Source organism: Mastomys coucha, unplaced genomic scaffold (assembly GCF_008632895.1).
Source record: "Mastomys coucha isolate ucsf_1 unplaced genomic scaffold, UCSF_Mcou_1 pScaffold4, whole genome shotgun sequence".
In the NCBI taxonomy this organism is placed as follows: Eukaryota; Metazoa; Chordata; class Mammalia; order Rodentia; family Muridae; genus Mastomys; species Mastomys coucha.
The window spans coordinates 27,097,626-27,121,402 of record NW_022196910.1 but is presented as its reverse complement, the minus strand read 5'-3'; the positions used below and the strand labels follow the sequence as shown (position 1 = coordinate 27,121,402).

At 39.6% G+C, this 23,777-nt stretch overlaps 1 long non-coding RNA gene across 1 annotated transcript in view; it reads left to right on the top strand.

The window, feature by feature from the left end:
• The first annotated feature begins 1,012 nt into the window (after positions 1–1,012).
• Positions 1,013–23,777, top strand: part of LOC116076321 — a 28,688-nt gene continuing 5,923 nt past the window's right edge. The window contains exon 1 of the long non-coding RNA XR_004112900.1: positions 1,013–1,098. This is a non-coding gene — a long non-coding RNA (uncharacterized LOC116076321). The remainder of the gene's footprint in view (positions 1,099–23,777) is intronic.

The following is a 23,777-nucleotide window of genomic DNA, read 5'->3' as shown; positions in this document are numbered from 1 at the left end:
AGTCATTCAGCTCAAACTCAAGGTCACAATGCTCTTAGAGAGTCTAGACTTAATTGTTTTCTTCCTAAGATGATCTCAGTCCTGCCCTTTTAGTCAAAACCATGACTTGAATCTTCCAAACTCATCACCCAGAAAAAAAAAAAAAAAAAAAAAAAAAAAAAAAAAAAAAAAAAAGGACATGCCAATTTGCAATCAAATTGGACATGGAAGAAACTTAGAGCTACAACTAAGAAAGATGCTGAAATAGTTGAGGTCATTGGAACCAGGTTATCCTAGATAGCTTTCATTGTCAACGTGACACAGGCTATTCATCTGAGAAGGGACTCTCAATTGAGTCCCTATATCACACTGGGTTATAGGCATGGCTATGGAGGATTGTCGTGATTGCTAATTGGTGTAGGAGAGTCCAGCGCACTGTGGATAACACCATCCCTTAGCAGTTATTCCTTTTTGATTTTGGTTTTGTGTATCAAGATAGGGTTTCTCTATGACAAAAAAAAAGATATTGTAAGTATTGAAGGGGGAGTCTCTGGGAAGAGTTGGAGTACAAAAGGGAAACAAGAATGTGATTTAATTCTATTTACTTAAAATGTGTTCTTAAATGTTAACAAATTCAGATAAATTGAAATCATGTAACTTTTCTCATCATAATGTAATAAAAGATTTAAAAAAAAAAAAAGACAGGGTTTCTCTGTGTGTTGTTTCATCTATCCTGAAACTCACTCTGTTCCACGCTATCCTCAAACTCACAGAGATCCATTTGCTTCTGCCTCCTCAGTGCTAGGATTAAAGGCATGTGCCACCACTGCCTGGCCTAGGTAGTCTTTTTGTTATATAAGAAAGTTAGCTGTGCTTGGGTCTGTGAACAAAAAAGCAAGCAGCATTCCTCTGGAGCTTCTGCTTCAAGTTCTTGCTTGGGCTCCAGCTATGACTTCCCTCAATGATGTACTATGACCTAAAAATGTAAGCATTCCATTCAGCTGCATCCCTGAGCTATATTAGTAGTATAGGCTCTTGATCATAACTGGCAGATCCTGGAAGGTGCTGTGCAAGAACAGCTTCAGTGAGAACAAAGGCTACTTAAACCATTGGAGGAGGGTGAGTAGAGGATTTGGGAGTGAGTATACATTATTGGCCTAGACCAGGATGCCTCATTGGCATAAGGAAGAATTCCAGGTGCCGCCCAACATGACATTATAAGGAACTTTAACCTAGCTACCAGGCTATGTAACCTCTTGTGTGGGGACAGGCAAAGGTAGGGGTGCAGGGCTATGTGCATGAGGACATGTAGGCCCAAGGCAAGGAGTGTTTTATCACTGCAACAGAAAGGAAGCTAGAACAGAGAGGCAAGGTAATATAGTGTGCAGTTTTTTCACCTCATTTCTCTTGCTCACTCACTGAAGAAAGTCAGTGTTGTTGAGAATACTCATGGACATCTGTCAGCAAGAGCAGAGAAAAGGGTTTGTGTGTGTTATCAAATATGCTTTCATCTGCTAGCACTTTCTGTCCCCTGAGCTCTACATTTTATTGCATTCTTATTAAAACAGGAGTCTTTGTTTCTGTTCATTATAAAAGGCTGAAAGTATTTGACACACTTTTCAACCTAGTCTTTCTGCCCTAGCCAAACAGACTCATGCAAAGATGAAGACACGTTTGACTTGAAGTAATGGTCAGTGTAACTCTCCTTCTTTTTCTTTCTCCCAAGAGTACTCAAGAGCTCCTCTCCCTTCTTTCAGTTCTCCTCACTGTTCTCATGCATGGTTCCCCCAGAAATACCATCTCATCACACGGTACAACTGGATCTCTTCATCAAGTTCAAGAACACACACTCAGCCAGCTCTCACCAACACACGTATGCATCAAATGTATCACAATCATTAATGTGTATGTGCTCTTGGTTGTTTTGGTTTGGTTTTTTTTCTTTCCTACTCATCTCTATCATTTTGCTGTGGTCCTCTTGCCCATACCTCAGAGTGTGTGCCCTGAACAACAGTAACGTATTTCTTCAAGATCTCAAGGCAGAGGGTTAAGATCAAGACATCTAGCTGTATTCTTCTGGGCACCTCCATCCTTGTCTAGAAGATGACCATCCTATTGCTGTGCCTTCTCAATGTCTCTCTGTGTGCTTGTCTTTTCTTCATTTCCTCTTCTCAGATGGACATCAGTCATATTGGATGATGGGCAAAATATTGGCCATGTTTCACCTTAATTACCTCCATTTAAAGCCTTTCTCCCATACTCAAATAGCACCAGGAGGGAGCAAGCCTCCCAGGAGTGCAGACGGGACTGTGAGTGTAGGTAGGACCACCACTGCTGCTCAGAAGAACCCACCTGGAACCCTCAGAACACAGGAACCAAGGGGCTGCCTGGGACAGGAGTCTTCCAGTCTCCATCTGCGCCCACACTGGTCCTGTGCCACAGAGCTACATACACAAATAACACCAGGAGAGAACTGGTCTCCCAGGAGTGCCTACACACCTGCAAGCACAGGAAGACCACCACTTCTCTTCAAATTCCTGGCCCAAGTGGGACACTCACAGAGCCATCAGGACACAAAGACCAAGGATCAGCTGGGAAAAGGATCCTTCTGATCTCTGCCTGCACCCCAGAGCTAACCCTGTACCACAGCTCTCCATACTCAAATTCCTGCCAGAGAGAACTGGTCTCCCAGGAGTACTGACACACAGACTTGCAGGAGGGATAAGCCAAAGTCAGAGACAGAAAGACCAGCTAACACCAGCATTTTGCTGCATACAGGAAATGCCCCTCAATTTCAAAGACAAATACTACCTCAGAGCAAAGGGCTAGAAAACAATTTTCCAAGCAAATGGTCCCAAGAAACAAGCTAGATTAGCCTTTCTACTATCAGATAAAATCAACTTTCAACCAAGTCATCAAAAAAGATAGAAAGAAGGACACTTCATACTCATCAAAGGAAAAATCTACCAAGAAGAACTCTCAATTCTGAATATCTATGCTCCAAATGCAAGGGCACCCAGAATTCTCAACTGAGGAATGTCTAATGGCTGAGGAGCACCTAAAGAAATGTTCAACATCCTTAGTCATCAGGGAAATGCAAATCAAAACAACCCTGAGATTCTACCTCATACCAGTCAAAATGGCTAAGATCAAAAACTCAGGTGACAGCAGATGCTGGTGAGGATTTAGAGAAAGAGGGATACTCCTCCATTGCTGGTGGGATTGCAAGCTGGTATAACCACTCTGAAAACCAGTTTTGAGGTTCCTCAGAAAATTGGATATGGTACTACCTAAGGACCCAGCAATACCACTCCCAGGTATATACCCAGAAGATACTCCAACATGTAATAAGGACATATGCTCCACTATGTTCATAGCAGCCTTATTTATAATAGCCAGAAGCTGGAAAGAACCTAGATGTCCCTCAACAGAGGAATGGACACAGAAAATGTGGTATATTTACACAATGGAATATTATTCAGCTATTAAAAACAGTGAATTTTTGAAATTCTTAGGCAAATGGATGGAACCAGAAAATATCATCCTGAGTGAAGTAACCCAATCACAAAAGAACACACATGGTATGTGCTCACTGATATGTGTATATTAGCCCAGAGGCTCAGAATACCCAAGATACAATTCACAGACCACATAAAGCTCAAGAAGAAGGAAGACCAAAGTGTGGGTGCTTTGGTACTTCTTAGAAGGAGGAACAAAATACCCATGGGAGGAGTTACAGAGACAGTGTAGAGCAGAGACTGAAGGAAAGGCCATCCAGATACTGTCCCACCTGGGGATCTATCCCATATACAGTCACCAAACCCAGACACTATTGTGGATGTCAACAAGTGCTTGCTGACAAGAGCCTGTTATAGCTGTCTCCTGAGAGGCTCTGCCAGTGCCTGACAAATATAGAGGTGGATGCTCTCAATCAACCACTGGACTGAGTACAGGGTCCCCAATGGAGGAGCTAGAGAAAGGACCCAAGGAATTGAAGGGTTTGCAGCCCCATAGGAGGAACAACAATATCAACCAACCATTACCCCCAGAGCTCCCAGGACTAAACCACCAACCAAAGAGTACACATGGAGGGACCAATGACTCCAGCTGCATATGTAACAGAAGATGGCCTAGTCAGTCATCGATGGAAGGAGAAGCCCTTGGTGCTGTGAAGGCTCTTTGCCCCAGTGTAGGGGAATGCTGGGGCCAGGAAGCAGGAGTGGGTGGGGTGGTGAGCAGGGGGAGGGCGGAGGGGATAGGGGGTTTCCAGAGGGGAAACCAGGAAAGTGGATTGAAACATAAATAAAGAAAATATTTAATAAAAGAAATAAATATCAGAGAGAGAGAGAGAGAGAGAGAGAGAGAGAGACTTTCTCAAAATCCAGTCACTTTCTGAGGTATTAGTAGCTAGGATTGCAACAGAGCAATATGGAAGGGCACAGCTCAGCCCCTAATATTTCCATACAAGTGTGAGAGAAGAAAAAGAATGACAGAGATGTGACTGATTACCTTCAATAAAGAAGAATAAGGGGAACAAATCTTTTTCCTAGGGAAGGAGTTATTCTAGACTGCAAATAACTAAAGAGCAAGACATCTTCTGCTCAGGCCGCACAAGCACTGGGCCTTTTCAAGGCCTATGAAAACCTTGGGAATTGACATCCAATGGTCTCCAGATGCACAAAAGGACATGGCAATAAAGAAGTAATAATATACACAATGAACTGATTGCTTTCCTCTCTGCCTGTTAGTTCTTATTCTACACTCTCACATATTATCTTTCTGGAACACATATATAATGAGGGCATTGTTTGCAGAAAATATACTTTTCCTCATTTCCTAGAAGGTAATAATGAAATTTTTCAGAAGCCCATGAAAACTCAGTGTTAATTTTTTTTTTTTATCTGCATCTCATTCTGTGTTCTAGACACACCCTACTCACTGCTCTCTAAACATACCATGTTCTGCTTGCCTCTGAATCTTTTAAGTATGGCCCTGAATCCCAGAAAGGTGTTAGAACCATTAGCAAAAATGCCTCATCTCCAGTGCCGTGTCTGTAAAATTGGTGCTCTTTGGCCATTTAAATTGTTTTCATGCGTTCTATAACTTCATGTATTTTAAAAACAGTCCTTAGCACTTTGTTTTAGAACTCGCATTTTGTCACACCACTGTTATAAAACACAGATTCCTTGGATACAAAAACTACTTAATACCTTGCCCATGTTTGTGACTAAGCACTATGTAGAACACAAATATAGCAAATAAATGGGTATCGAAGTAATAAGAATTAGGATCTTTTAAATCTTCATAAACGATATACTTACACAAGACTTTTCTCTATCTATATCCAAATAATTACTTATATTGCTGTCGTGTCCTGTTGCCATCTCAGAGAATATTAGAGAAGACTTACTTAGCTTGGTTCTCTCCATTGCCCACAGAAGGTAATGCTCGGATTAAGAAAGAAACAATGTAGTCACGTCCACATACACTCATTATATTTAATGTATGTATGTAGTCACTTCCACATACACTCATTATATTTAATGTTAATGCTCTCAGATATTTCCATATATTTCTCACACATGTTCCCTGTGTATTTCACCATCAGAGAGATGACAAAAGCTCCCTTTACTAAAAATCACATTCAACTTTCCAATTAATTTCTCACCTATTAAAAGGGAGTTATCTTCACGTCTCCTTCAGGGTAAATATTTGAATAAAATCTGATATCTGTGAAGAATAGACATAAAGGCAGAGCACAGGGAGCAAGAGAAGAGTAGCCATGGGCGTTAAAATCAGTAGATGTGAGACTGATTCCTAATACTTGATCTGCAGTGTCATTTGACAAAGTTCCTAACTTTGTCAAAGAGCAAGTGTCTATCACAAGACTTATGAGCATCAATCACAGATATCACCTACAATGGTTCCAGGAACTCTATTCTCTCATTCTTTTTAAAGCTTATGTGCAGCTTATATATATACTATATATATTATTGCTGTTAAGAGACACTATAACCAAGGCAACTCTTATAAAAGACAACATTTTATTAGGGCTGGCTTACAGTTTCAGAGGGTCAGTCCATTATCATGGTGGACATGGCAGCATGCAGGCTGACTTGGGGCTGGAGAGCCAAGAGTTCTACATCTCAATCCAATGGCAGCCAGGAGGAAACTATGTTTTCCAGAGGCAGCCAGGAGGAGGGTCTCTTCCTCACTGGATGGAATTTGGGCCTAAACGACCTCAAAACCTACCTACACAATAAAGCAGTTCCTTCAACAAGGCCACATCTACTCTAACAAGGCCACACCTCCTAATAGTGTCACTTTCCATAGCCCAAGCATATGCAAATCTCCACATACTCATATTTTCTACATTTTTCTCTCATTTTTCTTTGCATTTCTGAACCATCTCCATTTTCCTCTTAATCCTTCCCTTGCTATTCTTCTCTTCTCCTTTCTCATTCTTACTTTTTAAAAAATTCCTTTAGTCACCTGCCAAATTGTGCTTTAGAAGGAGTATTCATTTCTCTACTCGATGTCACAGATCTGTAAGATTTCTTTTAAATGAGCTGCTCAGCTCCGATTCCCACAAATGGCAGAGTGAATTTTTTTTCTTGTAAGAGAGGTTGTCAAACTACCCACAAATCACCACCATCTGCGACAAGCTTCCATAAGTGAAAAAATTACCTTGATACATCAGGGGTTAGCTTCTCAATTAGTTTTCTAGTGAATTATGAGGAGCAACCCTCTAAAATTGAGCCTTTTCCCTTTAAAAATCACGTTTTTCATTAAATGAACAGAAATTTATAAGTCCAGAGATGTTTAATTTAAAAAAAGACAAACATTAATGAAAGAAATGTAGGAATGATCTGACTACAGGCCTATATAACAAAGTGTTCTTTGAGCTTTTCTAGTTTGGAGGTTGGTATTGGCTCATGTAATACACACAGTGATGGGAATGGTCACCTGTCCTTTCACTTGCAACAGAACAAAGCTTTCAAGCAGTGTCTCCCAGTTATTTAAGGAAACTAGGAAAGAGTCACGACAAAAAAGGAACTAGAGGCACAAATAGAAATCAAACTCTGTGGCTCAACAGAGTCAAAGAATTTGATTGTGGGATTCAGCGATCATAGACTCCAATCAGGTGGAAAATTGTTGGACTGTAACAAATGGAACATTGTGAAATCCTTTGGTGGTACAGGTGGCATCTGACCCTGCTTAAAGATCAACCCAGTGAGTGGTGTAATGAAAAGAAGGTGACGTGGGGGTGTGCTATGCAAATTCTGCAACTCATTGTTTCTCAGAGAGATTCATCCTAATAGCATGAGAGGTATTATTCTGATGAGCCAAAGGAGTTCATCTGGACATTTCTCTTCTTTAGATTGACCCCTCCATGAAAAATGTCACAGTGATAATCAGAATACATGTTTCTGAACCAGGCAATAGAAGGGTGCTAGGTTGAAATTCATTTATCAAACAGACTGCTGAGTGAGACACTTTAGATCATATGCTAAAGAGTTACCTAGCAATGGTTCTCAACCTGTGGTCACAACCTTTATGAGGGTTGAACAACCCTTTCTAATGGGTCACCTAAGACCATCTGAAAACACAGATATGTACATTATAATTCATAGCAGCAAAATTACAGTTGTGAAGTAGCAAGGAAAATAAATTTATGGCTGGGGGGGTCACCACAACATGAAGAATTGTATTAAAGGGTCACTGCATTAGAAAGATTGAGACCCACTGAGCTAGAGGAAATGGCGTGTCTTTGAAGGTTCCCAGAAAGGTAAAAAAAGAATAACAAACTTAGGCTTCGTTGCTAACCAAAATCCAATGACTTCAGTATCCTCTTATCCTCTTTAGTACCCACTGATGCTAGAGACTGTCAGGTCCCCTGACACAACAAAGATCAAAGTTGGCATCTCAAGAACTGTCCCAGTTGAGTCTGCTCTGGCATGAATTTGAGGTAACGTGTGTATCATTTTAATGTAAGTAATTTTCTTGGTAAAATTAGAGAAGTCATATGGGCCCAGCAAACAAAGGCCAGAGGAAAGGATGATAATGAAAGGCAAACAAAAGAAAAATACATGTAATGAAAGCATAGAACATAAATATGTTCTCTGAGAGGCTCTATGAGCAGCTGACCAAGATAGATGCAGATACTCACAGCCAAGCATTCAAGTGAGCCCATGGACCCCTACAGAAGAGTTAGGAGAAGGACTGAAGGCCCTGAAGGAGATGGCAACCTCACAGGAAGACCAACAGTGTCAACTAATGGGACTCCGGGGAGCTCCCAGAAACTGAGCCACCAACCAAAGAGCATACGTGGGCTGGTCCATGGCTCCCAGCCCATATGGACCATTATATATCAGAGCCTCTCAGAGGATATATTTATGTTCTTTGTTTTCATTACCATGTGTTTTTTTGTTTGCCTTTTATTATCTTCCTCTCCTTTGGCCTTTGCTTGCTGTGCTCATAAGACTTCTCTAATTTTACCAAGAAAATTACTTACATTAAAATGATACATAGCTGAGTACTGCTTTGTCTGGCCTCAGTGAGAGAGAGAGAGAGAGAATGTGCCTAACCCTTTAGAGACTTGATGCCCCAGAGAAGGGGGATGCCCAGGGAGGTGGGTGGGGTGGGGAGGAGCACCCTCTTAGAGGCAAAGGGGAGGATGGATGGGATGAAGAGCTCTGGAGGTGTTGGGAGGGCAACATTTGGAATGTAAATAAATAATTTAAAAAAATAAACAAACAAAAATTACTAAGCTCTCCCCTACAAACACATAGAAAAAAACATAAACATATCATATTAAAATTAAATGGCCAAATATTTTGGCTGTGTTATAAGATGAATGATGAAAATGAAGAATATTTGAACAAAACATATAAGAAATAGATGATAATATAAAGATTCTGCATGGGAATTATAGTCACTTTCCAAAGTGAAATTGGTTAATAGTTCAAGGTCATTTGAAAGTCACTTACTTACAGTATGTTCCCATAACCACATAGTTGAAAGTGTAGACTATGTTGCTCAGCTACCTGTGAATTCTCTTTAAACCAAATGTGTAGCTGAAGTAAGATTAGCTTATATTTTTGTATCAGGAGGAAAGAAAACTATTACATTGGAACAAGAATTGATTGTACGGAGATAATATAATTGAAGAAAAAATATAGATCCCCTGATAAAGGCTTCTGAGCAGCATAAAGGAAGGTTAGATGTGGATGCTACTAGATCTTAGCTCAGGTCCACTTGCCCTTTTCCTCTTCCCTAGCATCAAATCACTTCACGGCTTCAAACATCAACTGTAAACTGAGGTTTTCCAAATGTCTAACTCCAGCTCTAACCTCTGTATGCAACCCAGGTAAACATACATGATATGATATTATATAATACTCATCTCAAATTTAGCATGTACCAAATGGAATTCCTGATCTCTCTCAACCTTGACCCCCGTACCGGGGGGTTCTCTCTTTCCATTTTCATTTACCTTCTCTTCTCATAGTATGAATGGAGCCTTTTAGCAATTCTCCCAGCCCTGGCTTGAACAGAGACTTCTTCCCTGGAATCTGGAACCCTACCACCCTCTACCCACAGCTCTGCTGCACTGGTCCAAACAGGTAAATCTTATCTAGCTTAGTTAGCAGCCTTCATCTCTTTTTTTTCTACTTTTTCATTTTGTTTTATTTTTCTTTCTATTTTTCTTTTATTCCAAATAGATTGTTTCATAGAATACATTCTGATTATGGTTTTCCCTCTTCCAATGCCTCTGAGTTCCTCCCCACCTTCCTTCCCTTCCATATCTACAAACATGTATCTCATGAATAATAATAAAATAAAGCAAACAAATCATCCTAGGACAAAACAAACAAACAGAACAAAGAGACCCAGAGAAATGCACATGCATACGCACACAAATATACACTCACACACACACACAGAGACACACAAGACAACATATAGACTCATATGTTTATGAGATACATGCAGGAATCCCATAAAAACACAAAACTGAAAGTCCTAATATATATGCAAATGATATGAAGGGAAAAAGATAGATAGATAGATAGATAGATAGATAGATAGATAGATAGAGATAGAGAGATAGAGAGATGCTCTGAAATTATGAGACATGAGACAAAGAACCTCCAAAAATGCCACTGCTAGGCCTGGGGCTTGCCCTTAAAAGTGGATTATATACCCAGTGAGACTCCACTGAAGAAAAATAATTTTTTGTTTGCTAGTAGTTATCAATTGGAGATAGATTCTGAGTTAGGGGTGGAAGCTTGTGTCCACTTCTTCTCTCAGCACTAGGTCCCAATCTGGTGCAGATCCATTCAGACCCTGTGCATGTTGCCACAGTCTCTTTAAGTTCATATGTGTATGTGATGTGTGCATTAGTTGTGCTGTGCTTAAAAGGACTTCTTCCCATGATTTCCTCCATTCTGTTGAGGTTTGGTCTATTACCATGTATTGTGATGGTAAATTCTGTATCCCAAGGTCTAGTTGACTCAATACACGTGAATTCTCACATATGCCAGTTTTTGTTGTGCAAACCTTTTCTTAATTTAAAACTATTGGTTAAATAAAGATGCCTGTAGCTAGGCAGAAGAGAGAGATAAGTGGGGCATGAGTTCCGGGGCTTGGCGTCTGTGGTAGAGATCAAAAGGAATACAAGGAGGAGGAGGAGGTAGGTACCATTGGGTAGGTGAATCATGAGCTCATGGCCATGAGGGCCGGCCTGTTGGAGTAGGAGAGACCCAGGCAGAACATGGCAAGTGATATATCAGGGTTACTGACAGAGATGTAGACAAACTAGCATAGAGGGTTGATACCTGCCCAGCTCTAAAATTTTAAGGCTTAATTATAAATATAAAGGCATTATATCTTTTATTTGGGAGCTAAAAGACCAAAGGTGGGATAGAAATATCCAAATAATATTTACTTCAACACTATCCCTTCTGTCTCTTATTCTTTCTGCTTCCCTGAGCCCTGAGGGGAGGAATTGGATGGAAAACGCACCTGTAGAGCTGAGTGTTCCATGGTTTCTAACTCTCTGCATGGTTTCTGGCTGTAGGTCTTTATTTTTGTCCCTTCTACTGAAAAAGGAAGATTCTCTGATGATGGCTAGCCAAACACTGATCTTTGAGTATAGCCGGATGTTGTTAGGACTCATTTATTTTGCTTTCTGAGCAGGATAGTAGTATTTGTTTTGCTTTGTTTTCCTATATCCCTAGTCTATCTAGTCTCAGGTTTTTGGCTACCTAAGCTTTGGACTTAAGACCCACTCCATGAGATGGAACCTATACTTGACAAAGAGTATAAGAGACAGAGGGAATAGTGTTGCCGTCAAGTATGGAATCCATCTCATGGAGTGAACCTTAAGTCCAATCAGGTATTGGTTGGTTACTCCCATAAGTTTTGAGCCACTAGTACACAAGCATATCTTGCAGGCAGGACACCCCTGTAGATCAAAGAGTCTGTAGCTGGGTTGGTGTTTATATTTCTTCTTTAGTAATATACAGAGTATCTTCCAGCTCCATGAAGACCAGTCAGTAGGGATGAACGCTCTGGGTAGCATCAGCTTTACTTCTCTGTGTTCAGTGACTTGTGTAGGTGTTGTCTTCAGCAATCAGGCCTTACCATTAGTTTATGAAGAGGAACTATTAGCCTTATCAATAGCCTGAGTTGTTTGGGGGTTAGAGCCTTGATAAGAATGCTTGTATCTTGGGGATCTTTTTGCAGGAACTCAATTGCTTGGAATTCATTCCCAGACTAAAAGCTTAATTTGGTGACAAAAGATGTCTAATTAGGGCTGTCTCCCTGTTATTTGGTGATTTCATTTGGATCACCTTCATACACACACACACATATACATATACATACACATACATATATTGACACTTCTACTGTATTTGGTTTCCATATGTCCCCTCAAATAGCCCTTAGATTTAGCTATCCCTTCATGTATTCCAGTCCTTGGCCCTCTCTTTTTTTTCCCTTCCCATCTGAACATCCTGTTCTAGTCCCCTCACCTTTTCCATCCATACTATATATTTTATTTCTCTGTCCAAGAGAAAAAAATCTCTTCTGCTAGTCTCTTACTCTATACCTAACCTCTGTGGTTTTATGAGTTGTAGTTTGCTTATCAATGACTGAACAATTAACATCCACATATAAGCAAATACATACCATATTTGTCTTTCAGAGTCTAGTTTACCTCACTCAGGATGACTTTTTCTAGCGATACCTTTTTTTTTTTTTTTAACTTCATGATTTCATTCTTTTAGTGACTGAGAAATATCCCATGTGTAAATGTACCATATTTTCTTTATCCATTCTTCTGTTGAGAGACAACTAGGTTGTTTCTTGCTATTATAAGTACAACAGTGAACATGGTTGAGAAGGTATCTCTGGCAGGATAAAGCATCCTTTGGGAATATGACCAAGAGTGGTCTAGCTGGATCTTGAGGTAGATTGAGTCCCATCTTCCCAAGGAACTGCCATACTGATTTTCATAGTGGCTGCACAAGTTTGCACTCCCACCAGCAATGGAAGAGTGTTCCCTTATTCCACATCCTCACCAACATGAGCTGTTATTTGTTTTATTGATCTTGGCCATATAAGATGAAATTTCAAAGTAGTTTTGATTTATATTTCCCTGGTGACTAAGGATGTTGAACATTTTAAGTGTTTCTCAGCTCTTTGAATTTTCTCTTTTGAAAATTCTGTTTAAATATGTACCCCATTGGATTCTTTATTTTCTAAACACCTAGATTTTTAGTTCTTTCTGTATTTTAGATATTAGCCCTTTATCAGATATATAGTTGGTAAAAAAAAATCTTTTGCCACTTTGTTCAAATGATGGTGTCCTTTGCTGTGCGGAAGCTTTTCAGTTTTATGAAGTTCCATTTATGAATTGTTGTTCTAAGTACTATGCTGTTGGTGGTCTTTGAAGTGTCCCTTATCTGAACTCTCTTGGCTTACCTTGAATCTCCAAATTAAGTTTCAACATAGAAACCTAAGACAACCATTAAATCACGTGAGATCATGCCTCTCCTCAACACAAAACGCTTCAATGGGTCTCATATATCTGAGAGTAAATCAAAATGCTCCCATTTCTGTGTTCTGCTTCCAACCATGTGATGTCATCCCTTCTTCCTCTCCTTAGCCTATGCCACTCACCTCACTGGCCTGATTACCCTCCTTGTGCATTCCAGTTTAAATGCAATCCTCAGAGCTTGTGTCTACTGGTCCCATAGGAGAACACACAATTACGTGCTCACTTGACTTCATCAGGCCTTCACTGGAAATCACTACATTAGGCCTTCAATAGCCACCATACCATTTTTTTCATCTTCTTTGTAATTCTTTCTACTTTCCACCTCACCATTATTTTTCCTCTTCCCACACAGCAGCATCTAAATACTAGACATTTTACTTTTATCTTCACTCTCTGCCTCTTCGTTCTACATTGTGAGCTCCATGACACCAGTGGCTTTTGTCCCCCATACCTAGAACAATCTCAATCATCTACTTGGCACGTAAATGTTTGTTGAATAAGTGAAGTAACACTGGGATGAAAACCAAGTGACTTTCTGTTCTTTATTTCGAAGCGTTTCACTGGCCACTGTTTTCACAAAACCTACTCATCCATTACAGTCATCTACATATTTGGATGGTGAATGGAGAAGATAAGAAGAAAATAACCTGAAACCATTCATTCAAAAGAAAGGTTTGAATCAGAAGCTATTGGTCCATGGCTGCTAATGCTCAACCAAGGTAGCATGGTGATTATTTGTCTCTTTGCTTTGCTTTTTCTGAAGCTAGGGTTGAGTGTATAGCCCTGGATAACCAATTGTGTCTAGCAGTCCTCTTGCTGATGCTCCTGACCAGTCCTTAAGGTCCTTCTGAATGCCCAGTGCTGGGGCGGGGGGGGGGGGGGGGGGGGAGGGAGGTGGTCCCTGGCTGTAATACTGCCAGAGGTTTCTTAATGCCACACTTAAGAAGAAAGCCATGAAAGCAATTGCATCTGCTGGATATCCATGGAACTTTGCCCAGAGGAATGATAAATGCTTATTGTCCCCTCCTCTGTTTGATGTGTGACAAAATCACAGCACCTAGAAATAGCAGGAAACAAGAGACAAAAAAGAAAAAAAAAGAAAAGAAAAGAAAGAATCCCCCATCTCACCAAGAGGGAGATGGAACATTGTGCAGTTCTGCCCAGGATGCTCAGCTCTTAGAGGAATAATTGGGCTTTGGTGTACTTCTTCCTGGCGCTACCTCAGCTACTCTGCCAAAGGATTCTGAGAAAAGGCTTGTTGTTCCAGTCTCAGAACTATACTTGAGGCCGACTCTTTGAACAGAGTGCATGTAGGGACAAATGGCAGGAATGGTTAGAAGTGATATTTGAATGCGCATTGTCTCTCCAAGCCCCAGGCTGTGTCAGACTTCTACAGAAGTCTAATGAAAAAAAAGGATATTAAGAAATGTAAAGTGGAAATTCTGGCTGTCAGAAAATATGATTTTCACTTGCAGATCCTAAGAGGAAGCAGCCAGGGAGACTATGGGAGTTTCTACAATGCCAATGATGGGTGACAGGATTATTTTCAAATTGAAAATTAGACCATAATTGGTACTAAAGAACCAATCTGTGCCAATATATCAATGTAAAACATTAGTCCACAGTGAAGAAGTGCTGCTGCCAATATGTGCAAATATAACAATGACGATAAATCTCAAAGATATGTGTGCACAAGTCCATGGATAACTCTGCTTTTTAAATTCTTCTAACTCTTCTTATCCTTTACTTCCAAATTCCCAGAGGATAAGGGGAGCCAAGAGTGCCTTTTAGGATTAGAATTGGCTAGGAATGTCTGTCTGCAATTCATCATGACCTGGAAGAATGGACCAGAAGGAGACAGCTATTTCTGGATACTATTGTATTTAGCTTATTTCTAAGACAACACTAATTAAAATAACAGTTTTGAATAGCCCCTCAGTAAATCTAATGGTTAAATGCCTTTTTGAAACCATGCCACACAACCCCATTCTGTCTGAATCACAGCCATGCACTTACAGAGCTGCAAAGGGCACATTCCATCTCAGAGGCAACAAATAAACAACATTCACAGCATACACAAGCATCAAATACAAAAGGTATAGCAATAAGAAACCACACATGTATGTGTAAGACATTCATCTATCATATATAAATACATACAAATATATGTTATATACATAAAATATGATCTGTACACCATATATACTAAACACAGCATACACAAATAGCATTTACAAACACATGCCAAATAACACGTACATATACATACATATTCATATCTCCCAAAATATACACCCTGGTCAAATACGGATGCATATATAATATTTACGCATTACCCAACATATATACACAATTACATAGATACAATATATATATACATAGTACATAGATTACATCCCTTAGAAGTATATACTCCACATTCATTCCATATCCACAAGTATTACGCACCACATAAAAATTCATTATGGTCATATGTAGACACCTATAAATTCAACTAATTCACACTGTAAATCATATAAACATACTTCTGTAAATATGTAACCACAATTCACAGATAAATTCATGTTCTACACAGTATAGGTATGTACATATACAAGATACACATATGTACCTCCAAAACACTTACAATACACACCACATGTACATATCCATGGCGCAATGTTATACACATCACGTTCACATCCCCCTTCTTCTAACAAAAATTCTGGCATAAGTTACTTTTATCATCATGGTCACCTAATAGAAAGGAGGAAAGAAATATTTTGTCTCCTGGTTTCGGAGTTAGCAGTCTACCATGAGTGCTAGGCACTGGCGTTGGCAGAGTGGGACAGTTTACATCATTGCAGCTAGTGAAGGAGCTGAATAGTCAGCTTGACTGTCATCTGTCTGACTTCAAGATCCTCATTCAGTTGCTACCAGCAGACCATCATACATCCTGGTTGTGCTTCAGGAATCAGATACTAGCAACTATCAGGCTGTCCAGGGGCTCACTGACTTATGCATCGCCCTCCAGAAAACTGAGAAAAGCACTTGTCCCCTGTAGGTATTAGAAATCACAGGTTTTCTTAAATAGCTGTTAGTGCAAGTACTTCACAATCCTTAATAAATACATCGATGTTTTAGATACATGTATGTGGTAGTTTGAATATGCTTGGCCCATAGAATGGCACCACTGAGAGGTGTGGCCTTGTTGGAGGAAGTGTGTCATAGTGGGAGTGGGCTTTGAGACCCTCCTCTCTCCAGTCTGCCTTTGGAACAATATGTAGAACTTTCAGCTCCTCCAGCACCATGCCTGCCTGAACGCTGCCAAGCTTCCCACCATGATGATAGTAGAGTGAACCTCAAAACTTACAAGGTAGCCCCAGTTAAATGTTGTCCTTTATAAGACATGTCCAACGTATCAACAATAAGATGTATTGACTATAGTCACCATGTTTTCATACCAATTGAAACCCTAAAACATCATAATATCTCCTGGCTTTCAGAGTCCTCCCTATAAAGATCTAGAACAGTTACTGCAGGTACTGGTTTGGAGCATTCTTCAGCTTTGGCCAAGCTGCATGAAAAATTGTACCTTCGACATGAGATGGGCCATTCTAGAACCAGCAGACAGGGAGTGTAAGAGCAGCAGCACAAGACGCTAAAAGTGAAGACCTCTTCCTCAGACCAACAGCAGCTCTTGAAGGAACAGCGACCTCTTTGCCCTGAGCACACTAGAGTTACTCTGATTCCTAAGACTATGGGAAAGACGGGGCTAACTGCTTTGAATACCAAAGGAAATGCCTTCCCCAGACATACTATAGAGATCCAGTATGCATGGCAGTTCACTGTAATCATTCTGGAGCCCAACTGCAAGGAGGATACATTCTGCCACTGCTGATAACACTATTGCACCTCAAATGAGTTTCTTAATGCCACCACAGTGGCCATTTTTTAATAAGAAATTGAAACAATAGAATAGCCTAGCTCCTAAGATTATAAAGAAGATTACATTAGACAATATGCTTGCAATAATAGCTGCCCCAAAATCAACCTGTTGTAAGCTATGGTGCAATAATAAGAAAGAAACCTCCAAGACTTAAAAGTCCATCTATAGCTGGTGAGATGGCTCAGCGGGTAAAAGCACTGACTGCTCTTCTGAAGGTCCTGAGTTCAAATCCCAGCAACCACATGGTGGCTCACAACTACCTGTAATGGGATCAGATGCCCTCTTCTGGTGCATCTGAAGTCAGCTACAGTGTACTTATGTATAATAATAAATAAATCTTAAAAACAAACAAACAAACAAAAGTCTGTCTATAAACAAGAAGATGAAGTGTGTGAGACTCTCCACTACACAACACACACACCACATACCATACACACACTACACACACACACCACATACTATACACACACCACATACACACACACACACACACACCACACACAAATCATATACACATACACACACACCACACAAACCATATATACACTACACACACACACACACACACACTCCTAGAGATGGGATCCTGCTGTGCAGTCTTATCACTTCCTGGTAATCTTATCACTACCCCTACTTCCCTGAGGTTCTCAGAAGTGCAGGAACTGAAACCCATAAGGGTGGTTTACTGTAGTGGCCATTGAAAGCACTCTCTCCTAGTAACAAACTTGAATAATAGCCAAGGCAGGAAGGAACTACCACAAAAGGCTCCTTTACCTAGTCTACTATGTTTTGTACATGTTCTAAAGAGTCTTTCCTAGTTACACTGTGAATCATCATCCTACTTCCCGAAGGCCAGGTTCATTTCTATCATAAAGAATTACTTTTAAAAAAAATTTATTTACCTTATGAATACACTGTATCTTTAGATACACACTAGAAGAGGGCATCAGATTACATTGCAGATGGTTGTGAGCCACCATGTGGTTGCTGGGAAATGAACTCAGGACCTCTGGAAGGGCAGTCAATGCTCTTAACCACTGAGCCATCTCAGCATATGCTTTTAGTCAAAGCACTTGGGAGGCAGAGGCAGGTGGATTTCTGAGTTCAAGGCCAGCCTGGTCTACATAGTGAGTGCCAAGATAGCCAGGGTTATACCGAGAAACCCTGTCTCGGAAAAAAAAAAAAAAAAAGAATTACTGCCCAGCCGGGGTGGCACACTCCTTTAATCCTAGCACTCAAGAGGCAGAGAGGCAGATCTCTGAGGTCGAGGCCAGCCTGGTGTACAGAGTGAGTTCCAGGAAAGCAGGGCTACACAGAGAAACCCTGTTTCAAAGGAAAAAAGAAAAAAGACTTTGCACTACTTGGAGCCATGTTACATCAGAATGACAAGGAAGAAGGATCAGAGATAGGGGGAAGTGTGTGTGTGTGTGTGTGTGTGTGTGTGTGTGTGTGTGTGTGTGTGTTCATGTGGGGGAGGAGCATTCACATCTGGACCTGTGAATGTGGAGACCAGGATCTAGCTCATGATCACAACATTTGCCAAATAGGCTAGGCTAGCTGACTTTTAGAATCCTACCTACTATCTCTGCTCCCCTAGTTCCAGAATCAACAAAGAAGACTGGGTTAGTTTGAAAAGCATCACAGTTCAAATGTCCAGAGCATGAAAAAGTACTCAAATCCAGGATCCCACTGATCAGGAGGATCATATGCTCCCATTGCAGCTGCTTTTTGTTTGTTTGTTTTAACATTGGTTTTGAGTATCGAAAAAGCAAGGTAAGCACTTTACCAACTAAGTGGTTCTCAACCTGCCTAAAGTTGTGTCCCTTTAGTACAGTTCCTCATATTGTGATGACCCCAACCATAAAAATATCTCTGTTGCTACTTCATAACCATAATTTTGTTAGTTATTAATTTGCAATATAAATATCTGCTATGTGGGATATCTGATATGAGGCCCCTGTGAAAGAGTCATTGGACCCCAGAGGGGTTGCACTGTACAGGTTGAGAACTGATGAAGTAAACAACCCATTCTACAACCTGAGTTGTAAAGATACCTGGAAGAGGGAAGACCTTAGAGACAGCTTAGTTAGGTCCCAGAGTTACCTCACACACATCCAGCTCTCCAATACTACCCTGAAACCTAAGTGCAACTCAGCAATATAATCAAGAAGTTTTTCTTGGTAGCACATGCAAGAAAAAGAAGGAATCTTGGAGATAGTAGAAGGAAGATGAGAGGAGAGAAGAGAGAAGGGGAAGGGAGGAGAGAGGGAGAGGGAACGGGAGAGAGTCAGACTATTCAAGGATGTTGGAAAGGGAAGTAACAGGTTCAGCAAGTGCAGACAAGGCTAGCCAGTCTTTCAAACATAAAATCCTATTGTTCCTCTGCTTCTTTTATCCAAATCCCAGGGTGGGGTGGGTTCTGGCCTCTAGGGAACAGAACTATCCTTAGAAGAGAGAAGAGTTTTCAGAAGTCATGGTGGCACCATACCTCTGTATCCTTCCTCTCCATGGTGTGGGAGCATAAGCCTGGTGAGACCTCAGAAGGAGAACAGAGAGCAGACTGCCAGGGAGACAGACCATTTGAACCATAATGCCTTTTACATCTTAGAAGACTGAACAGGTCCACAGTACCACCCAGGGTTTCTGTTCACATCCTCAGGTAAATCAGTGTGTTCATCCATTTGAAAAAGACACTGTATTTCCAGTAAATATTAAAAGAGTGTCACAGAGAGAGTACTATTTGCAAAGAATGAAAATGCACGGTGGGAGAGAGAGAAATTAGATGCATCTGTGGTCAAGGAACCCACATCATTCATTGGTCGGAAAGATTTCGGAAAGCCAGGAAGCTGAACTCACCTGTGGGAGAGATAAGAGTCATTGTTTGTCTCCCATTGTCATGTATTTTGATCCTAGGCTGACTCTCCTATCATTTTCTCCCATAGTACAGTCTCCCCCTTGTCAACCCAGAGACTGGAAAAAAATTTATTCATTGGATGTAAGAGCAGTAGACTCCCCTCCCTCTGTCTTTCTCAGGAAATTAGTAGCTCATGTTCCATTAAATGCAGTGTTTTACCTTATCTCCTTCCTATAAATGAAGTGGGAATTTCAATGCCATAATTTAGAATTATTCTGCCCAATTCATCCTAAATGAATTCTGGTCTCCTTGAAGCCTTTATCTCTAGACCTCACTAAGGATAGCATTCAGGCTTACCTACAGGCACACAATTGTCCTCTTTTCAATGTCGAGGTCCTTAGAAATATAATGAAATGTGACAAGCTTTTGAATATAGCTTCAGAAATGGCCTCTTTGATGGCCAAATGGATTGCTTGCCATTTTAGCACCCACTCTCTACATTATTTTATGATTTGTTTTACAGACAAACCTGGGGAGATACACGTTTCCTAAACTAACAATTCCTGTTCTTTGTTCCAGAACTGTTTGCAGAGAATGGTTAGTTCTGATATTTATTTGCAATGCAGTTTCTAAAAATACCATGATATCATCAACTGGAAGCTTCCTAAAAACTAGTGAGGGTGTGTGTATCCAAGCAATGCAGGTTAATACTGTGGGTTGTTACTGTGCACAACTCATATAAGAGAGATTTTATACGGACATTCTTCCAGGATATTTTGGTTCCTTTGGTTAAATTTTTCAAAAATGGTGCTAGTTTTGATTGGTTGGAACCTGTACTATTTATAACAATAGTAGAGAAGTCTACTATCAAAGTCAGTTTCTTATTTCAAAAATAACTCCAGTTCCAAAGAAGTCAAATGATTTTTCTAAGAATCTTACATACGGTAGCTAACCAAGATTAGCTAAAGCCAGTTGAGTACTATACACTTTTCATTAACTTGGGTGATCATCCAACTATGTCATCCAACTATGACATAAAAATATGTCTAACACAAACTAGTCTTAACAAGACTCCCCTGCTTCCTAATGAGCAATAAGCAGAAAGTGTCTGTATAAATCAATAGACTATTATCTTATTGTACATGGTGGAATAGTGCGCTAAGAATTCATTAACTGCTATCAGTTTGTATAAACACCAGTGTCTCTTCTCTGATCATCACATGATCAACATCAAGCCCTGAATGGTTTACTCAGGAGCAATATAAAGAAAATAAAATTTACCAGGCTCCCTGGATTCTATCTCCGATTCTTGCTAATAATCCCATAGCTGTGTATTTTCTTGGTTTTCAGAAGTAAAATTGGGCTTGTATAAAAGGCTGACATTTTAGACTTGACTTTCAGATACTAGTTGGACTAGATGACAGCTGGCATGCCATTTGGAACCAAGACCCTGTCATTCTCTGTTCAGATCAATTAATCAATCAATTACTCAATCAATAAGTAAATTGAAGAGACCTCACCAACTTTCCAGGAGCTTCACTTTTAGCAAGAAATAGACCCACAAAACAACTATGACATAAAAATATACCTCCCAACTTCCCAACCTCCAATAAGCCAAGCTTCCACATAATCTTCCAAAAGGTTGGAGACATCCAACCTTTAGAGGATCACTCTTGGCTTCAATTACAACCGATGCTGGTTTGTCACTACGTACATGTGACATGTATGCATGTGAGCCAGAAGTGACGTGCTTGACCTCTTGATCCAGAACCAGGAGTGGGCCCTTCCTCTTACTTCCCTTTCACTGCCCAGGGAAGAGGTGCTATAACCAGCTGGGCACTGGACACAGATGGGAAAATGGTTCAATCGGACTGGGTAAACACCCCATGCTCATTTTGTTTGCTCTTGACCAGCACCTTAGTGAAAAAGACCCTTTCACTTTCTCTGAGCATGCGTGGTGAAGCCGTGTTTTAACAGTTTAGATGTTTCCCACAGTGGCACAGCCACCAGTCAGTGAGCACGGCTTGGAAGAAACTGAAGGAACCCACGCAGGATGCCTCTGCCTCAGATTCTGTTCAGCATCTCTTAGCCTGTAATGGTCTTTGGCTACTTGACAAAGAAATAGATTTAAGCTCAGACGTCTCATTTCACAATTTTTAAGATTTGCTGACTACTAAAACCATGTCTTTTAAACTCAATATATGCTATAAAATAATTAATAGTACAACGAATTCTCAGAACTAATCATGAGTAGAATCAAACATTTTCAAGATTTCACTAAATTATCCTCATACCTTGGAAACATATTGCTTTAAGTTAAAGCACTGAGGTTATTAGCAGCAAAGGCATCACTATTGGTTATAATTTTTACCAGATTATCTTTATAATATTCAATTTGAAAATCTTTTTTTAACTTTTATTGCATTATGATAAGAAAAGTTACATGATTTCAATTTATCTGAATTTGTTAACATTTAAAAACATATTTTAAGTAAATAGAATTAAATCAACTTCTTGTTTCCCTTTTGTACCCCAACTCCTCCCAGAGACCCCTTTCAATACCTACAATATCTTTTTGTCATATTCCTTAAAATTTATAAAATATTATAACAATAAAAATAAGTATTATAAAAGTTGTTTGATATAAAACAACAATCAATTTAACAGTCTTATGTAGATGCTCATCTACAGCAATAGTGAAAATACATTTTTCTCAATATAAATTTTAAATAACTCCAAACATATTAACTGTATATTTCAAAATGATACATCACTACTAGTATTTTCTTAAATGAACATAAACATATAAAGTCTTTTTGCTTGTTTGTTTTGTATTTAGTAGAGTTTAAAATCTTGGCTCTTACTGCACAAAATAAGAACAATTTTTAGACATTGGATTTCATTGTAATAAGGCTGTATTTCAATGACTCTCATATCACCAAAGGATTTTACCTCTATCGTAGCTAAGCTGAGAGTTGATAGTTCTGCAGCACCAACAAATGAATTGTAGGCACAATTTTTGGATACAGACTTCTTGCTATGGTCAAAACTATTTATCTTGAGTGAGTGATTTTATTCTCAGCCCACAGAGAACATGTTACATTCATTTAAGAAATGGTATATTATTAAGATGGTCTATCCATAAAGTCATTCACCAACTGTTTCAATGAACAATGGTTCTGCTTGGAGGGTGGCACAGACAATAGGTGAGGGTAAGAATTTGGTTCATTAGCTGTGATAATTTGGAAGAGCATTCATCTTAGAGAAAGAGTAACTTATAAAGTCCTCTTCTTCAAACTTGATACAAGAGTTACAAACGTCAAGCAAAGCATTCAGTCTCACTCTTTGTTGTTCTCTTATGAGCCACCTCCCTAGTTAATGGTCTATGTTTCTTTTGGGTATATAAATACTTTTGAATATATAAGTTGTTCTGAAAACCGTAGTATAGTGTAAAAACATGAAATAAACAATACTACTAATAGAGAGGCTGAGATAGGAAAAGCAAGATTTCAAGACCCTTAAGTTGTACACAACCAGACACTGTCACAAACAAACAAGCTGAAAATGTATATAGACTGTACAATATTAGACCTATTTCTCCAATTACCAAATTAGAGACACCATTGGATGACAATCAACAAATTTCTAATTCCTCATATTATTGGATTTCAATCTATTAGGATATGTTGGTAATATTAATTTTCATATTAAGATGTTAAGAAAAAGTAATTGTCACTTCCTGTTGTTTTTGTTGTAAGAGGTGGAATTAGGTTTGTGTGGATTTGTTGAAAGATTACTTTCTTACTTCTTCTAGGGTGCAGTTTCACTCCTTATGTTGATGTTTTCCATCTAAGTATCCTTTGTAGGGCTGGATTTGTAGAAAGATATTGTGTAATTTTGTTTTGTCATGGAATATCTTGTTTTCTCCATCTATGGTAATTGAGAGT